Genomic DNA, 15,857 nt, shown 5'->3' on the forward strand with positions numbered 1-15,857 from the left:
GGCTTTGTGAAAAAACCAAACATATATAGTATATATATATATATATATATATACATAATATAAATCTTGAATCTATGCCCTGTTCTTTTAACGATAAAATAAATCTGCTTCCAATCCTGCCAATAACTTTCCTATAAACTGTAAGGCTGAGCTTACTGCTTTATTTCTCATCTATATAGTACTAAACAAACATATTTTTTCCAGCTTATTTGCATGTGCTGTATCGGGTTCACTGTAAATTCTCATGCTGTTTTGATATGACACCTTTACATATCTATTATAATGGTTACTGGTTAGTGTTAAATTAAACTGGTAGTGGTGTAAATAACACAGTATATACTAAAAAAATTCTTTAGTATAGGTAAAATAAGGACATAAGAAAGCATAAAGTGGTGGCACAACTCATTAACATAAAGTAGTAAAGTATATATATTGTCAACTTGCCCTAAAATCTCGAAACAGCAATAGCTTGGTCATTAGAAGGGACATTACACACTAAAATTAAAGGATAAGATGTGAAGATGAACATACAACATTACATATTATGTAAATGTTAAAACGTGTAGATGGTGTGTGGAATGGGTGTATCCTTAAAATAATACTATGTGACAATTTAATAATTCTCTGCAGAGTCAAAAAAAAGTTTAGCATCAATGCAAAGACACCCGGTAGACCCAACTTCCATAATTGTTGCTACAAAAAATGGCTCTTCCACAAGAGCCGCCATCTTGCACCACGAATCTCTACTAAACACACTGGCTCAACTTGATTGTTCTTGAGCTCCATGGAAATTTTACATTTTTAGATAATCCTTACTTTCAAACATTACGATTACCTATGCATGTTACAATAAATTGTAATAATAATAATAATAATAATAAATCTTCATCTCTATAGCGCCATCATATTCTGCAGCACTTTAAAGATCAAACAGAATAAGATATTACAGAGTAAGAACAGTTGTATGAAACTATAGACATGAGGACCTCACAAGAGTTTACATGCTGCCTATACAGAGAATATATAAAAAATATATATTTTTACTAGTGGCAAAAAAAAAAAAAATCAAATACAAAAACAGGACCTGAAATTCCTCGGGTGAATGTAAAAAATAATTTACTGTTAGAAGTGTCAGAAAGATGAGAGCGCCCGCAGAGGAGGACATAACCTATGACCCAGCACATGTGTCACACCATGCACAGCTCTCTGCGGGTGTGCGGATTTACTGTGTCTGCCATTGGGTACAGGACGCAGTAAAAGAGTTGTGGCCTCGTCAATATTAAAAATATCAATATTCTCTTTTAAAAGAAGATCAAACTAATATAATGCTCCCTCATGTGTATACAGAATCTTCCATATGTCAGCTATAATAGTTTTACACTGAAAATCTGGGGCTTAGCTTATGTTGTAGATGCAAAAAATAAGATATAACTATAACACTCAGAGACTAAAAATGGATACACTGGGGGGGGGGGGGGGTCCAGTATTTATAAAATAAAGATGTCAACAAGGCAGAAACTACAAAAGGCACCAACATGGGGAATATTTACACCCAAAAGAGAGGTTTTACTCTTTTTACACTCTCTGTTGGGAGGAGCATTCTCTATAGCACACAGCTCCTCCTACATGTCAGAGTCACCCTCTGTTGGGTGGAGCATTCTCTATAGCACACAGCTCCTCCTACATGTCAGAGTCACCCTCTGTTGGGTGGAGCATTCTCTATAGCACACAGCTCCTCCTACATGTCAGAGTCACCCTCTGTTGGGAGGAACATTCTCTATAGCACACAGCTCCTCCTACATGTCAGTGTCACCCTCTATTGGGAGGAGCATTTTCTATAGCACACAGCTCCTCCTACATGTCAGAGTCACCCTCTGTTGGGAGGAGCATTCTCTATAGCACACAGCTCCTCCTACATGTCAGTGTCACCCTCTATTGGGAGGAGCATTTTCTATAGCACACAGCTCCTCCTACATGTCAGTGTCACCCTCTGTTGGGAGGAGCATTCTCTATAGCACACAGCTCCTCCTACATGTCAGTGTCACCCTCTGTTGGGAGGAGCATTCTCTATAGCGCACAGCTCCTCCTTCCTGTCAGTGTCACCCTCTGTTGGGAGGAGTATTCTCTATAGCGCACAGCTCCTCCTTCCTGTCAGTGTCACCCTCTGTTGGGAGGAGCATTCTCTATAGCACACAGCTCCTCCTATATGTCAGTGTCACCCTCTGTTGGGAGGAGCATTTTCTATAGCACACAGCTCCTCCTACATGCCAGTGTCACCCTCTGTTGGGAGGAGCATTCTCTATAGCACACAGCTCCTCCTACATGTCAGTCACCCTCTGTTGGGAGGAGCATTTTCTATAGCACACAGCTCCTCCTACATGTCAGTGTCACCCTCTGTTGGGAGGAGCATTTTCTATAGCACACAGCTCCTCCTACATGTCAGTGTCACCTCCTACATGTCTACATGTAGTGGGAGTAGCATACTCAAAATGTGTCACATAGCTCCCTTCGGTTTAGGTTGACCTATGCTGTGAAGAGAAGGTATGTTAAAAAACGAACACCTGTAAAAGAAAACCACATAAAATTACAGGTTGTCCAGAGTCTTGTATATGGGAAGTTGTCACATTAATACCATCTGTATTCTGTCTACTAAGTTTGTTATCTCTAAATAGGAAATTAATTTCTGACATAAACACCAGCAGCTGAATATGATAGGTCACAAATCCAAAAGATTTTACTGCTTCTGTTAACCCATTAGTGTAAGAATTTCAAAGCAACGCAGAAATTTTAAAAAGTAGAAGATCCGGCAACCTATTTATAGAAATAGTACATATTAGTCATTTGATGTCCTCATTGACCTTCACATGTTAGGATTATAACAAGTAATGTTTTCTTAGGCCCTGATAATATCTAGGACTAACCTTTGACAACTAACGGTTGGTGGTTGGTACTTGTTACATACAGTTTAAGTTATAAAGTACATGAAGGTACAAAAAGTCATTTCTGTATTTGTTGGCCTATAAAACAAGTACAGAAGAAATAATTAATTTACTTATATAGCGTCATCCTATCCTGCGGCACTTTACAAATCATGGTGAACATATACAAAAAAAATAAGACATTACAGAGTAATAACAAGGTCAAATGAAAAATAGGAGTGAGGGCCCTGCTCACAAGAGCTTACAGTCTATTAAATCTATTTTTATACATAACTTACTGAACAAAGTAAAACTAGATCACATATAGACAGATAAGAGAACAGTAAAACACATGTTTAATACCGTGTTATTTGTGACTTTCTATAACTTTTTATACATTTCATTTTCCCACCATGAATATTTTTCACGGGTCAAAGTGTGCCATTATATCGCCACAACACTCCAGATTATATGGCCACTGGACAATGCCCATAACTTATTGCAATGCCCTGAAAATCAACATTTCTGGATTGGCCAGGCAATTTGGGAGCACAATGTTGATTATCCAAATGGAATAAATAGAGGCAGTTCCTGGACTATGTAAAAGGTTCTGTAGGCTTGTTCTTAAGTTGAATTTGTATGTAAATCGGACAGTATACTAGCAAAGTGTAACTGCAGACAATTATTTTTGGCCCTGTGATAGTTGGTTTTTGCAGACACCTTACAGCTGATAATTACTGGGACTATTAAAGTGCAGTAAATTACTAATATCCAAAAATCTTCACCAGAGGTCATAGTGGACTAAGAGGTCCAATTACTGAAGAAGAATTCAGCGTAGCTCTAGATTTGATGGTCAATCTGGTGTCTTTATTCACCCATCATGCAACGTTTCGACCGCAAAGCAGCATATCATCAATGCTTTATAAAGAAGCTTAGTGGTAACCAGATTGTTTATCTGATCCTGAACTGTGCTGCAGTTTTCTTCTTCAATCATTGTTACCTTGGGATCTGTAAACCTGTATCAACAGTCTGCACCCACCGCCGGATCTTTTTAAGATCAGTGGTGCTGTTGTTTCTTTTTTGTTTCTGGACTAAGAGGTCCGACTGTAACTAGGAGTCATCTGTAACTCAGGTGTTAAGCTGGAAGCTGCAAGTTTTTGGCTTTTTTTTTTAAAATAGGAAATTCATAGAATGATAAGGCTTGGAATGATGAATGGAAATGCTCCACTTTCACAAATTAAAAAACAAGAACACATATCTGTAAGACAAGACCAAAGTGTCCATTGGTCTTGCTTACTCTCTGCTTAGTTCCTCTTCTTAGAATTTGGAATGCTGATAAAGTTTGTAAAATCCAGTATCATCCTTAGTTGCAATGTGTTTCTAGGATACTGCTTCTGACAACTACAAGTCCATAGGAGGTTGTCAACTAGGGTTGAACAACGTTCAGTACGCGTAAAAACTCAGTCTCTTCTCTTTCAGTCCTATCCATCCCCTTCATTTAGCATGTGGTAGAGAGGACACTCAATGTTATAGTTACATTTCATTTACACTTGGTTTCTCCCTGCCATGTCGTTGTGTCCCTTTGGTTTCACTGGGAACCCCTGGCAATGCAGGAGTGACTCCTCTCCTCCCTCTTATTTTTATGTTCTCTGTTCCAACTTTTCTCTTGCCAAATAAACAGGGGAGCAGCTGAATTTCCTCTCACGGAGACATCTGTGATCGAACAGACGTTGGGGACAGAGTATGGGGACTCTGGCAATCCTTCCTTCCTGAGGTGGGGGTGGAGGGAGAGAGGACAGTGCAAAGGAGAGACCCTGAAGGTGTCAATCAAAAAAACACATTGCTCTATATAGAATACCTTGGCTCCAATATCCCCATTCAATATAAATTCCAGTGCATTGTTTATTTCATTTATTCAATTCCCAAGCTCTATTAACAGCTGTTTGTCCCCACCCACTACAAAAAGCCAATCAGAGAGTACTATTCAATATGACTATACACATGAAAAACTGAATGAACAGTGAAGTAGTTCGTATGTAAATGAATTAGGCAGTAATTCATAAAAGTCCTTTTTTAATTGAATATAATTCACTAAGAATATAAATATTTTGTGTTTGAACTGTTACTGTAATAAGATGTTAACAGGGGTAATAAAAGGATCAGGAGCCGGGTTACTGTAATAAGATGTTACAGGAGTAATAAGAGGATCAGGAGCCGGGTTACTGTAATAAGATGTTATATGGGTAATAAGAGGATCAGGAGCCGGGTTACTGTAATAAGATGTTACAGGGGTAATAAGAGGATCAGGAGCCGTGTTACTGGAATAAGATGTTACAGGGGTAATAAGAGGATCAGGAGCCGGGTTACTGTAATAAGATGTTACAGGGTAATAAGAGGATCAGGAGCCGGGTTACTGTAATAAGATGTTACAGGGGTAATAGGAGGATCAGGAGCCGGGTTACTGTAATAAGATGTTACAGAGTAATAAGAGGATCAGGAGCCGGGTTACTGTAATAAGATGTTACAGGGGTAATAAGAGGATCAGGAGCCGGGTTACTGTAATAAGATGTTACAGGGGTAATAAGAGGATCAGGAGCCGGGTTACTGTAATAAGATGTTACAGGGGTAGTAAGAGGATCAGGAGCCGGGTTACTGTAATAACATGTTACAGGGGTAATAAGAGGATCAGGAGCCGGGTTACTGTAATAAGATGTTACAGGGTAATAAGAGGATCAGGAGCCGGGTTACTGTAATAAGATGTTACAGGGGTAGTAAGAGGATCAGGAGCCGGGTTACTGTAATAAGATGTTACAGGGGTAATAAGAGGATCAGGAACCGGGTTACTGTAATAAGATGTTACAGGGTAATAAGAGGATCAGGAGCCGGGTTACTGTAATAAGATGTTACAGGGGTAATAAGAGGATCAGGAGACGGGTTACTGTAATAAGATGTTACAGGGTAATAAAAGGATCAGGAGCCGGGTTACTGTAATAAGATGTTACAGGGGTAGTAAGAGGATCAGGAGCCGGGTTACTGTAATAAGATGTTACAGGGGTAATAAGAGGATCAGGAACCGGGTTACTGTAATAAGATGTTACAGGGTAATAAGAGGATCAGGAGCCGGGTTACTGTAATAAGATGTTACAGGGGTAATAAGAGGATCAGGAGACGGGTTACTGTAATAAGATGTTACAGGGTAATAAGAGGATCAGGAGCCGGGTTACTGTAATAAGATGTTACAGGGGTAGTAAGAGGATCAGGAGCCGGGTTACTGTAATAAGATGTTACAGGGGTAATAAGAGGATCAGGAGCCGGGTTACTGTAATAAGATGTTACAGGGGTAATAAGAGGATCAGGAGCCGGGTTACTGTAATAAGATGTTACAGGGTAATAAGAGGATCAGGAGCCGGGTTACTGTAATAAGATGTTACAGGGGTAATAAGAGGATCAGGAGCCGGGTTACTGTAATAAGATGTTACAGGGGTAATAAGAGGATCAGGAGCCGGGTTACTGTAATAAGATGTTACTGGGGTAATAAGAGGATCAGGAGCCGGATTACTGTAATACAATGTTACTGGGGTAATAAGAGGATCAGGAGCCGAGTTACTGTAATAAGATGTTACTGGGGTAATAAGAGGATCAGGAGCCGGGTTACTGTAATAAGATGTTACAGGGGTAATAAGAGGATCAGGAGCCGGGTTACTGTAATACAATGTTACTGGGGTAATAAGAGGGTCAGGAGCCGGGTTACTGTAATAAGATGTTACCGGGCTAATAAAAGGATCAGGAGCCGGGTTACTGTAATAAGATGTTACCGGGCTAATAAAAGGATCAGGAGCCGGGGTTAGAGGGTAATATGTATATGGATCAGAATCTGAATTACTATAACAAAATGTTACATGAGTGCTAAGAGAAATAGGAGTTTATATGATATTATTTCTAGGATAAGAAGAGGCCCAGGTAGTTACATACTATACTAATCCTTTATGTAGGTAATAATGGTGTCTGAATAAGTGATAATTATGTTACATTGCAGGGTTAATCAGAAAATCAGAAGCTTTATAAGATGTGACAGTAGTTTCAATATGCTGGAGACCATATCACAGCAAGTCAGAGGTTCAGCTGAGGACAGTAACATGCACCTGTAGGTGACATTTGTCTCTGCTTTGTCCTCTAGTTAGTTTACCCGGTGTGTGTTTGCTCTGGCAGAGGGGAGGTATTTGGAGGTGTAGAGAGGTATATAGTGGAGGGTAGAGCTGCTCTTACACAGTGGAGCATTGTGCGCCTGTGCTTGTGTTTATTCACATATTAACCCTTCCTGCACAGTTCTTTTCACACTTCCTTTGACTTGAATTTCCACACTCTAAACTTTCAGTCTCTTTGACCACCTAGTACCCAGGAGCTGTTGTATTAGGTAGCTAAATTTCTCACCTAATTGTCTCTTTTTGGTGTTTTTTTTTTTAACTTTTACAGGTATCCTCCAATTCTTTTTCTTTCTATACCCTCTATATTATTTACTTACTGCCCTTATTATGTTCTTGCTACATGGCCTATTCAAAATTTTTTCCCAAAAAATAGTTACTCTTTATCATAAGAAATTTTATCATTTGGAAATGTATAATTTATTAACCAATACTACATGCAAATAAGATTATTAATTACTGTAATTTACATTCTAATTCTATTTTTAAACAAGGTATGAACCTAATTAAACAGCCTTAAATCTAAAAAAAAAAAAAAAGGAATATCCTACTCATGTAAAATGTATTGGGGCTTTGGAAGCTTAGATATATGGCGTACAGTTATTAACACATATCCATTTGTGACTACTGCAAACTATAATTTTGCAACTAACAAGAAAACATTGGTTGATACATTGGGGGTGGGGGATTCATTATGCCTTCTCTGCCAGTTTAGTGGCAAAGGCAAATGAATTCCCCCCTCCGCACCAGTTTGCTGGCATCCCTGACCCACATGCCACTATGGGCATATCGGGTCAGGAAGCAGAAGAGGAGTGGGTTGGGCGGAGGGCAGTCATGGGCGCGAACGCTAAGTCCCCCAGATTTAATATAGTCTACACCAGTTCTACATGTCTACAGGACTGAACTGGCAGGGTGTTTGCCAGAGCCTCTTAGTAGATATGGACGCCGGACTGCCAGTGCGGGAGAATTACAATCCAAAACACACGTCTTATGAATTCCCCCCACTGTTCTCTCCAGTAACCCTGTGGACAACTGCCCCTGCTCCCTACAACCCTTTTGGTTTTAAAGAGGTGTTCTCGTCTGGGGCAATTATGGCATAAAACACACAGTAGTGAATGAAAAGAGTCATGCATGGCCTACAGGAGCTTCACAGCAGATACATTACAGGGTGTGAACCCCAATTCTGTTCTAATGAAGTAAATAACGCCCTAAAGGTGGCTTAGTAAACATTTCGGATGTGTGAACCGGGGCTGATTATGCACATTTTGGGCTCTAGGTACTTATAGAGGCCCCCTGTGGAACGGCTCTTCTCTAAATGGGAGTCCAAAGTTCAGGTTGATGTTCGGGTAAATGGCAAAACATTAGACATCCATTATGGGCACCATTTTCTATCATTCAGAGTTTTAGACATTCCCTTTTGACTTTGTTCCAGCATTAAATCCCCAAATTATTATTATTGTTTATTTGTAGAGCACCATAAATTTCATGCGGCTGTACAATCAGTAAGGGGTTCACATACATTACTTTAAGACAAGAACAAATGTAAAAATGACTGAGATCTGGAACAAGTGGAAGGAGTATCCCAACAAAAAAAGCTTCAAAATTCTCCTAGTATTGTAATATACACACTGATCAGGCATTTTAAGGCATGTGCATGATCATAATAACACGAGGTGATCCTCTAGTAAGATGACATTTTTATACAATTATCAGCTAAATCTAAAGATCCTATCAGTGATTGAGAACACTTTCAGGGTTATGCAATAGTGACAAATAGAACATGATTAATCATTACTTTTTGGCCTGTAGCAGTTTGATGAAAGCTTTTTTTAGACACATTCTCATCTCTTGTACTGTTATTCATCTATCCCTAGGACATGCGCTATTCTTTCAGGTAAGACTTCAAAAGGCAGCTGCAGAGAGTGTAAAGTGCACAACTTTTGGTCTAAAGTTGTAAAGAATCATAATGAAAATATTTTCGGTTGCTTTGAAATCATCTGCACAATTATTCACGATCTGGGTAATAGTGGAAGTTCATTCGGCCTAAATATTAACTTCGGCTCCATGTAAGGAAGCTTAGGCACTCTGCATGCCATGCACTGTGCTCCATACAGCTGAATATTACAAGATTTATTCTCCCCCCAGAACCAATCTGGTATCTGGTATCGATGCTGCCATGTAGGCAAAATGTAGATAAGATGTGAAGCCCTTTAGAAATATACAGAGATATTCGAGACTAGAATAAAATTGCAATAGAACTGAAAATATAGTGTTTTTGGGATCTAAATAGGGACCAAGAGGGTAAAACAAAAGATATTTACCTGTCATTATGGATCTAATAAAGGCCTGCAGACATATTATGCAGAATTGCAAAGCTGAAAGTCCATTATTACTGCAATCATGGGGGACATCAAAGGAATTTTTTAGATCAGATTTTAGAATTTAAAAAGAAAAAGACTTTGCACGTGCTGTTATGTGCACACAGCTTACACATGCATTTAAGAAGTGTCCACGCCACATTTGTATCGCACACAACTTATTTGTGTCGCGGCTGCACTTTTACCAGATGCGAAATTCGCCATTAAAAGGGGCGTTTCGGTGCACATTGGGACCGTGCAGCGAGTGCCAGATTCATGCAGAACGGGCACCACGCTCCAGCACACTTCACAGGCAAACTGCACATAGCGCTATTTTCACGGTTTTCGATAAATGAGGGCCTTAGAGTCACGTCTGTCACACTGACAACTGCTGGACCATTGCTTGTTCAGCAGACAGCCATGTCACCTGAATCCTCTATACACAGCCTAGTAGAGTCTCCATATGTGAATAGCAAGGATTCTCCAAGTGCTGCTTATCTCAGTACGTACAAACGGCAAAATTCTGACTTCCGTCATTGGGGGAACACACAAAGGACCGGCCTATATATGTTATTCGGTCAGCTGGTCCCAGTGAAATTGCAATGTTTGGCTGTCATGTGTATGGGCCGCTTTAAGAAGGCTTTTATGAAGATGCCAATCTGCTCTGATGCCGAGTCTTAATCCTTAAGTCCTTTACAGGAGTGAGGGGACAAGACTTCAAAAGAATGTACTGAAATTAGTTGGTCCTCAGTACTCCAAAAAAGATGGTAAAAATCCAGGACTATCAATGTGTGTTAATCCTTTGAATACAGTCATTGAAAAAGTTCAATATTACAATCACACTAAACGTGTTGTATAACAGAAAACTTTTGTATTTGATATTTTATGTATATATTATTCCTTGATGTTGATTCCATTTAGAACACTAATAATCTTTGGGCAGAACATTTCTAGTATTACAGCGCACTACCATGTGTCATTTTATTGCTGTATCACCACATTTGACAGTATGTAACGTGGGCCACGACTTTTGTTTTACTGCTATCACTTGTGATTTGTACCATACATTGCTTGTAAAATGTCCATGTTCAGAGGTGGGAGCGGCACAAGCTCTGTGGACAGTCCAGCTTCTATGTTGACATCTGATTATAACAGTGAATTGCCTGGGAACATGTATGACATGTCTGGTGTCTGTGCTTGTTTTTGAGTTAAAACCCCTATACTATGGGGAAGATTGAAGGGCCGGTCTTGTTCTCCCTTCTGCCAGAACGAAAATGGACCTAGACCATATACTTAATGAGCTTTAAAGTTGTTGTACCATAAACCAAACTATTCCCCCAGCTACAGAATATAGGGTTAGTATATAATATGCCCCAGGGCACATGTCAGATTACCCCTCAGGCAACAAAAACAATATTAAATGCAGTCATGTACATAGAGGATAGAACCTACTACAAAGTAAATCTGAGAGAATTCTTCTCTTTTGATTCCATTTTACATAAAAGGAAACTTTAAGAAGAAAATAAGGGTAAATTCACAATTGTATAGTTAATAACTCTGCAGATTGTTTGGAAAATCCTTGATTTAACGCTTTGTGCTTGGAAACTGTGCAGGGGACCACACCCAACCGATGAAGAAATAATAGGAAAAATTAAAAATCTCTGCTAGGGAATTCCATTTGATGAAAAACAAAAAAAAGGAGTACTTGCATATAAAGATCTTCATGTTATATACTCTTGAAGCTGTGTATAATGCCAAAGTATACTAACCCTGGAAACAGAGAATTTGGTGCCGTTTCCCCTTTAAAAGTGAAGTTTCGCAGTGACCTCATGTCTATGGCATGTTTAATTAGAATTCTGTACAACACATGTATACAGTTTTGGCTCCGTATGCTCAAACTGCTGCTAAAAAAAAATTACACGGTGTTCTAAGCTTTGTATGTGTCTCTGTCCTCTACAGACACATTCTAACTCTCAGCATTGTTATGTATCTAGATATATGGAGAAAAATCCCTACTTTACACCGTGTGCCGAATGAGTTGCCACCAAAATAATGTCCCAGCTTTTAGAAGACTTAGGCCCCATGAACGCGAACGTGTAGAGGACGTATTAAAACAGCTGTCTATAAGGCCATATATATGGCAGGCATACGGCCCCATGCTTTCCAATGGCTGTATATACAAAACAGAAAAGACCGTATGGCCGTGTGCGTGAGGCCTGTGTGGTCACTCGTGTGCCAATACTGGTGTACTACAGGAGTTCCCCTGACCTTGGCCCCTGGGGAAGGACTGGAAAGGAGCGATGCCTACTTCTGCCCTAGGAGCATTCCTGCTATGTTTTTTACAAACCGAGGGCCAGTAATGAAATGTTGTCAGACCTTTCTGCAGCGCTGCGAATGACTGCCACTATTATACACACAAGGTCTGAGACCTTCACCTACGTCTGGAATATTTCCTATAATATATATTTTTGATATATGATATCTGTCAAATAAACCCAAGGACGTAAACCCCAGGGCTAATCCTAACCACAATAGGCCGACCACATTTACCAACATGTTTAATGTAATATATTTTCATTGGACTTCAAGCTCTTTGGCCAGTCCAAGGTCTACTGTTATACCGCAATATACTGTATATGCCTCATAGAATATCAACTGTGACAAATATTTCAATATTTCCTAAATGACAAATTTCCTCGAAACATTTTTGGATTGGTAGGGCCCTGGCAAGTAGCGGATCCACAACCCAAAAGCCAAAGACAGCGAATTGGAAAGAAGATATAAGAGCTAAAAGTGGTCTAAGCAAACTAATAAAACTGAAAAATATCATCCCTCTTCTAGATATAGTTGTCTTGCTTTGTGATGACCACAGCCAGTTATATAATAAATGTTCATTTACATGTATTCGGCTGTGGTAACAACACGCTTGCCCCCTATTTGCAAAACCAGGATAAACATATAAAATATGAAAAATATTAAAATGTTATGTGGAAGATATGGATTAGTTTGCAGGTAATGATAAAATACATTTCACCAGTAACAGAAATTAGATGTGAACTGGGTCCTAAAGCAATTAGATGTTTTTTTTTAAATTTTGTATATTAGTTTTATCTATTAATAAAAGGAAAAGCTAGTGTACATCTTAGGAGAGCACAGCGGCAGCGCTTGTGTCTAGGCCGGGCATGTGTGTGTAATATATGTGACACGTGTCTGTGTTATTGCTGTCATGACCTTGTAATCATTGTCTCATTGACCTCTGACACTCTTGCACTAATCTGTGTCAACTTGGCCTCAGGCTTTTGGTGGCCCCCTCCTTTCTCCTCTGCAGGTGGTTTAGTCTAACCCTCTCACTTTCTATTAGCATCTTCAATTGCCTGACACTTTTAACTATTTCATAGACTGCAGATACTGGTGTACTAATTGAACAACTCCTTTATATAAATTGCCCAAAATGCACTATCCCGCAAGTCATTTTATAGGAGTCCGTATTCAGAGGCCAAGTATGCAGCCAGTAATCTGTAATGGGAGATTTTGCCTACAGATGGGATGTGTAATCTGGTAAAGCTAATAATATATAAACCATCATATTTCCCAGAACTGTACAAATCGTAAGGTGAATGTACAGACAAAATTAGACACTGTATAGTAATAAAGTCATAATATCAAGCTATAGGAATTGGGTCCCTGCTTGCAAGAGCTTACAATCTAAGGGTGGCGTCACATGTTGTGTTTTTGAACCGTCTTTAAATGCACTGATGTATGCATGTGTTTTTTTATGTTTACCGTGCGTTTGTCTGGTTTTAATCCATTTCAGAGCATCCGATTCAAACCAGTCAAACACATGGTAAACATACAAAAACGTATGCGTTTTCAGTGCGTTCAAGAACTGTCCAAGAACACACCGTGTCACAGCACCCTAAAACATTGCTAATATTTTTAATTTGATATAATAATACATAATTAATACATAAATAAAGAGTTTATTTCTAGTTTTAATGAAGCAAACTTTCTATTTTCAATATCTCTTCTTGCTGACAGTGAGTTGCGGACATTCTAGTAAATCTAAAGTTACAAACCTGCTACAATTCTATCTGTCCAAATAGTCCATTGTAAGTTATCAATAATGTTTAAAAACTTTGCCTCCACATTAGGGATGAGTGGACCTGGACTTCAATGTTTGGGTCTGTGCTAAACACTGTTTAAAGCACAGATTGTGGGTGTCATTAATGGGGATGAATGTTCAGGTTCTTGTTCAGTACCCAAACCCAAAAAGAACTTTCAGGTTCCGAGCAAGTCCACTCATCCCTACTCTATATAGATAAAATATCAGAACTCCAGCATCAACTCTCATGTACACCATATAAATATAAACAGTAAGAAAATATATATAATAATAATCTATATTTATATAGCGCCATCAAATTCTGTAGTGCTTCACATATATATATATATATATACACACACACACACACACACATATATATATATATATATATATTATAAACACACTGAATACAATTTGAAAATAATTAATAGATTGCCATTTCTGGTCTGCAGAGCTTGCAGTCAATACCGAGACAGAGAAGAGCGCTAGAACCAGTCCATTTACTATTACTAAGCTAACATGATAAGGTGCATGAAGTCCTACAGACCTAGCAGGACAATTTGCCTAATCTCTAATGTTCACTTTAGCTGCACAAACAATTCAGTCAATACGGCCGATGGCGGGCGCTCATGCTGATAATTTGAGAGTCTGTGACAACACAACGATTGTTTCCCATCAGTGAAGATCTGTGCCACGGACAATAAATTTATTATTATCCTCCATAATACAATGGCCAATGGTTTCATTTTTTTTTATAGAGTCAGCATCTAGTTTCAATTGTCACCCAAAAAAATCTGTACATGTTTGCCGTATTATTATTATAAACAATGGAATGAGAGGTGGATGGGGACTACATACCCTTGCCCTTGGTGGGACACAGAGGGGCATGGGAACCGTGTTGAAATATTTTCTCTCCAGACTGTGATATTGCATGGGGGGGGGGGGGGATTAATGACAGAGGGTGCAGTATGGTGACACAGTAAATGGCGAGATTGTTGCGGTGGCTGTAAGTGCCGAGAGAGTAATTATCCTCCGGGCGGCAGTAATTAGCGTGGGGCTGACAACTCACCAACACCACAATTACGCAGGCAGCCTTCATATCATGCTTAACCCTTGCACTGGCCCCAAGATCAAAACAGGGAGTCATGATTATTTCATTCATCATTTCTCTGAGTGTATGTGTGTGTTGCTGTGACACGCCGCTTCTTTACGTCTATAATTTATAGCTGCATTTGAGACAGTAAAACAAGTAATTGCTGCCTATGATTTATGGATGTGACTGAGTGATCGAGTGTAATTCCTATTTTGTATAATTTATCGTCTATATGTAGGACAGAGCTTATATAATTTACCATGGCCGTGAATGCTCTCTCTTTAATGTGTGTATATAGCTTTCAGTCATTCCTTACATGCAGCTAGTTATGTATAAACATTTCTTACAGAAAGGGTATAAAATATATACAGTTTGGCTGATAGTGTACAATAATTCTGTACTGAAGTGACAGATATACACTGGAGGGATTGTATGCTGGAGCTAAACATAAGCATCTGATCTGTTGCTGCAGTTGCGGGCGAATTTTCATGTACAGTGGTATAAATGTGTAGTTATCATACACACATCTGTATTGGGTGGTCAAATAGATTTAGAATACAAGTAGAATTATTGGATGACTGATACTTGTGGTAGGATCAATGAGAAACCCAAAGGAACAGAATAACACTCCGACACATATTTTAGCTTTCTTGTACAGCAAAATTGCCAAATTGTAATTTATTTTGATATTTCAATAAGTTTTTGAACAGGTAGAAATACGTCAAATTACAACAATGTTCTAATTAGTGACAGAGAACCAATTGTAACTTCCCACATTATTATTTTGGTCAGTATTTTGTCTTAGTAGCTGTAAGACAAGAAATAAAAAGGGTGCACGTCCTTCATGAATTATGCTCTTTTTCTGTAGAAATAATTATTTAACTAAATAAGAAAAATGATTAGAACAATGAGACGTGAAGGTGGTCTAAGAACAGTTTCACAGGAGCCTATTATGGGCACATATTCCCTTGGCCTTGGGTTTAGATCACTTATAGTATACAGGCAGTCCCCGGGTTACATACAAGATAGGGTCTGTAGGTTTGTTCTTAAGTTGAATTTGTATGTAAGTCGGAACTGTTTATTTTATCATTGTAATCCCAGCCAGAACTTTTTTGGTCTCTGTGACAATTGGATTTTAAAAATGTTGGGTTGTCATAAGAATCAGGATTAACACTAAAGCTT

At 38.9% G+C, this 15,857-nt stretch overlaps 1 protein-coding gene and 1 long non-coding RNA gene across 7 annotated transcripts in view; one reads left to right on the forward strand and one right to left on the reverse strand.

The window, feature by feature from the left end:
* The window catches only part of NFIX (nuclear factor I X), a 141,779-nt gene that overhangs the window by 84,091 nt on the left and 41,831 nt on the right, over nucleotides 1-15,857 (forward strand). The window lies entirely within an intron of this gene.
* LOC140128147 (uncharacterized) overlaps nucleotides 1-15,857 on the reverse strand; it is a 92,497-nt gene that overhangs the window by 30,290 nt on the left and 46,350 nt on the right. The gene's annotated exons all lie outside the window — the stretch shown is intronic.

The sequence above is a fragment of the Engystomops pustulosus genome, chromosome 4, assembly GCF_040894005.1.
Source record: "Engystomops pustulosus chromosome 4, aEngPut4.maternal, whole genome shotgun sequence".
NCBI lineage: Eukaryota > Metazoa > Chordata > Amphibia > Anura > Leptodactylidae > Engystomops > Engystomops pustulosus.